General features: G+C 35.6%; 1 pseudogene across 1 annotated transcript; it reads left to right on the top strand.

The window, feature by feature from the left end:
- Positions 1 to 3,999: 3,999 nt before the first annotated feature.
- LOC114623324 lies at positions 4,000 to 4,615 on the top strand (annotated as a pseudogene). Its single transcript, XR_003711748.1, has one exon. The product of XR_003711748.1 is annotated as a 60S ribosomal protein L29 pseudogene (transcript).
- Positions 4,616 to 4,988: the final 373 nt, after the last annotated feature.

The raw sequence follows: 4,988 nt of genomic DNA, 5'->3' as shown, positions 1-4,988 counted from the left end.
CCTCTCCCTCTCCCTCTCCCTCTCCCTCTCCCTCTCTCTCTCTCTCTCTCTCTCTCTCTCTCTCTCTCTCTCTCTCATGCTTCTGCAGTAGTAGTTCCATATGGCTTTTTCAAATGGTCTTTAGTGTTAGTTATCCCTCCCCATACTCTGTCCTCTACCTTACGCTCCCATTTTCCATACTGTTTAATTCTTCTTGTTCCATTATCCCCCTTTCCCCCTCTATACCACTGTATTCTATCTCCTATCCCTCGAAATATCCCTCCTCCCTCCCCTTACTAGTTTCATAACCTCTACAGGTATTCCGGATGAAATACATATATCTAAAGGTGCAAAGCTACCATCCACTTATGAGAGAAATAAAGTGATGTTTGTCTTTCTTTGTCTCAGGATGATTATTTCCAGGTCCATTTTTCTTTTGCTTTCATATTTTGTTTTAATATTTAAAATATTAAATTTAATGTTTAAAATATTTTCATATTTTAATTTTCTTAACAGATGAATAATATTCCATTATGTAAATATACTACATTCCCATTATCCATTTAGCAGCTTCCTGACATCTATTTTGTTTCCATATGATGGCTATTGTGACTAGGACATCAATGAACATGGATGAGAAATTACCTCTGTAGTAGATTCTTTGGCTATATAGCTAAGGGTAGTGTATCATGATCATGTGGTAAATCTATTTTTAGTTTTTGAGGAACCTCCAGTCTGATTCCCATAAGAGCTTTACTAGTTTGCATCCCTATCAGCAGGGAATAACTAGTCCCCCTTTCCCCACATCCACACCAAGGGAGTACCTCTTCTCTCTCAGCTCAATGCCAGTTTTATGATGCAGTAATCTCCAACTGCAGCTAACTAGTGACCCCATGAATGTGTTAGGCTCCAATATTAGAAAATTACAAAAGATGTTGCTTTGATATATCATTTTTAATTTTTGTTCTCTTGCCTTGGGTTTTTCTTTATCCACATTTGCTATACTTTTACTATTATTTGTTTTTCAAAGCAACTTATAGGGCTTTTTTTGTGGCAATGGATATTGAACTCAGGTTTATGTGCTTGCTGGGCAGTACTCCACTGAGTTAACCCCCTAGTTCTATTTTATTTCTAGTTCTGTTTTATTTCTTATTTCTATTCTTATATTTATCTACTTTTACTTATATATTTTAATATATATTTTATATATTATAATTTTACTTACATATTTTTCAGTTATCTCTTGTTCTCCATTGTATATGCTTGTATCTTTTATTTAAATTTTAAAAATCTATTTAATCTTGATTCTCCTTTATTCTTTCCCTTTTCCCACACCCTTCAATTATTTTATTTAATTATTATTTCTGGGTTTAGCCCAAGTAATTTTAACTTCAGAGCTCACTCTACATTATTTTCCCCATGACTTTAATGAATTTAAAACACATTTCTCTATCTAGTTTGTTTCGATGTTATGGCTTCTATAGAAACTTGTTTTTTCCTGTATTGGGATTGCATCTTCCAGTAAAGGCCTAAAACAACAATACATCTAAATAACAATGCAAGAGCTAGCTGTCCCATCAGGTGCACAAACTGCAATACTGAACACATAACACATGATAAACCAAGCAACATGACTCCTCCAAGAGAGAGTTATTCTTCAACTACCAAACAAAGATGCTAAAATAGATAAAATGCTGGACAAGAATTCAAATATTTATTTGTAAAAAGGATCAATGGTTTCAAAGAAGATATAAACATGAAGAAAAATGAAATCAGTGAATGAGTTCAGAAACTTTATTAGAAACTGATCAACATGGGTGAGAAATAGAGATATTAAAAATGTAAAAAAAAACCACAATGAAATTAGTATCAATAAATTAAGCAGCAGAGAAAATATCAGGGGATGAAGAATAAGTAGAGGAAATATTACATTCATATGTCTGTGAAAACCTGAGAAATGATCAAGAGACCAAACCTAAAATTCCGTCAGGCAGGAGAAGGAACTGAGAAAAAAAAACCCTAAAGGCACAGAAAATCTATTCAATAAAATTATAGCAGAAGAATATCAAATTTAGGAAAAGTAAATGGATATCTAACCCACAAGAGACATCTAAAACCACAAGTAAACATTACCAGAAACCTCTCTATAACATAGTTTAATCAAGGGAATCAAACTGCAAAACAACAACAAAAACATGTTAAAAGTTGCAATACAAAAATATCTTAACTCACTTAAAGAAACAAATCCACCGGAAGAACATCAGATCTCTCAACAGAAACCCTAAAGATCAGGAAAGCAAGAACTGCTAACCAGGATAGCTGTATTCAGTGAAGTTTTCTTTTTTAATTGATGGAGAAATAAAGACACCTCAGAACAAGCTTAAACTAAAGAAAACCATAACCAGCAAGCCAGAATTGCAGGAGATACTTAATGGAATCCAAAACAAGACAAGTCAACAGTTGAGACCATGAAAGAGCAGAAAAGAATCAATTTTGTAAGAGGACTAAATGAACCAAGTAGAAACAGGAAAGAATAAATTATGTACAACTTAGCAAACCACAAAGTACTACTGGGGAGAAAGAAAAAAAAAACACAAGCAATATCCCTTAACTAGAAAAAAAAAAGAAGAAGAAGAAGAAGAAAATTACCAAAATGAGCAAACCTTTCTCAATAATAATTTTAAATATAACTGGACTTAATTCTACAATTGCAAGTTGCAATTGAGCTGATTGAATTAGAATATAAGGCATGGTTGTTATCTCTGAGAAATGTGTCTCAGTGGCAAACACACATACAGAAAGTTAAATAGTAGAAACTGACTTATTAAGAAGATGGAAACTGACAATAAGTAAGCATGGTTATTTTTATATCGGATAGAGCTGACTTCAGGGCAAATTTAGTCAGGAAAGGCCACTACATATAAAATAAAAGGAAAAATCCATCAAAAGAGTACACTTATAAAAGCATAAGCATTGAACTATGGTGGTCCCCATTCCATAAGATAGACACTGTGGACATAGAAGTTGAGACAGACAGACAAATATTTCTCGATACAAAACTAGTAGGTTACTTATCAATACATAAGTCATGGGGACTAAAGTTCCACGAAGAAACTCCAAAATTAAGCTGTATCATGGCTCAAATGGATTTAACAGGTGTCTACAGAATATTTCATCCAGTAGATACAAAGTATTTATCTTTCTTTTTCAGCAGCCTGTGAAACTTTTCCTAAAATAAAGAGTGTTTTGTGTCATAAAGCCAGCCTTAAAGACAATGGAATAAAAGGAGTTCATTTTATATTACTAGGTGATAAAAAAATAAAACTAGAGTCTAATAGCAAGAGAAATCATACAATACTTCTGAATACTTGGTAGTTAGACAATATATTCTTGAGTCACTGAAGAAATAATGAAAGAAATTTTAAAATTCTGAGAATTAAGTGAAAATCAAAATACAACTAATCAGAGCTTTGGGAAAACAGTAAAGGCAGCTCCAAAGAGAAAATTTACAGCTATGGGTGCTTATGTTTTTTAAAAACCAGAGTAGTCACAGTATATAATTTAATGATATACCTTGACTCCTTGGCTCAACAACACAAACAAAACCTAAAAGGAGTAGACATAAGAAATTAAAGATCACGACAGAAACTAATTAGGTGGAGATAGATTTTTACATAAAGAATCAATGAAGCAAAGAATTCGTTTTTAGTTTTGTTTTGAAAAAAAAAAAAAAGATAAATGGGCCCAACAAACCACTAGCTAAACTAGCTAAAAGAAAAAAGATTTAGGGTGAAAAATGGGACATTACCACAGATTGTGAATAGTCTGAGTATACATTCTAAAACACTGAAAAGATCAAGAAAATATGGATAAATCTATTTATCCATATATGATCTATTGAAATTAAATCAACAGGATATAAACAATTCAAACAGATCTATAATAAGCAACAAGACTAAAGCAATCATAAAGCGTCCCTAATCCAGAAAATCCCAGGGTTCGCTTCCAGTCCCAGGCGCTGCGGGTTACCGTGCAGACATGGCCAAGTCCAAGAATCACACCACACACAACCAGTCCCGCAAATGGCACAGAAATGGCATCAAGAAACCCCGGTCACAAAGATATGAGTCTCTTAAGGGGGTTGACCCCAAGTTCTTGAGAAACATGCGCTTTGCTAAGAAGCACAACAAGAAAGAACTGAAGAAGATGCAGGCCAACAATGCAAAGGCAGTGAGTGCACACGCAGAGGCCATCAAGGCCCTTGTGAAGCCTCAGGCCATCAAGCCCAAGATGCCAAAGGGCCCCAGCCACAAACTCAGCCGCCTGACTTTCATCGCTCACTCCAAGCTTGGGAAGAGGATTCGAAGCTACATGGCCAAGGGTCGTAGGCTCTGCCAACCAAAGCCCAAGGTTCAAACCAAGGCAGAGGCCAAAGCTCCAGCTAAGGCCCAGGCTTCAGCTCCAGCCCAGGCTCCCAAAGGTGCCCAGGCCCCTGTGAAGGCCCCATAGAAAAGGCTCCTGCCAACGTGAAGACAGATGGACTGCCGTGACACACCTACCCACACACTATTTGCAGATGACCAGTGTCCTATGCTGTTTTTACAAATAAACTCAAGGCAAGATCTGTTAAAAAAAATAAAAGAAAGAAAGAAAATCCCAGGTTTCAACAAATTCATTCTATAGGACCTTTAAAGGAGAGCTAATACAATACCCTTCAATTTATTCCATCCAATAGAAAGGGAAAGAACAGTACCAAACTCATTCTTTAAGCTAGTATTACCCTGACACCAAACCAGATGTCTTAGTCAGGATTTCTATTGATATGATAAAAACTAGGATCAAAAGTAACTTAGGGAGCTAAGGGTTTACATGGCTTACCAATTATACTTCATCATTGAGGGATGCCAGGGCAGGAACCCAGGGCAGTAACTCAAGGCCATAACCTGGAGGCAGAGACTGAAGCAGAAACCAAGGAGGAACTCTGCTTATTAACTTGTTCCCTGTGGCTT

Source organism: Grammomys surdaster, unplaced genomic scaffold, assembly GCF_004785775.1.
Source record: "Grammomys surdaster isolate TR1022 unplaced genomic scaffold, NIH_TR_1.0 197, whole genome shotgun sequence".
Lineage (NCBI taxonomy): Eukaryota > Metazoa > Chordata > Mammalia > Rodentia > Muridae > Grammomys > Grammomys surdaster.
Note: the sequence above shows the minus strand (reverse complement) of the source record. Positions and strands in the feature narration are given on the sequence as shown.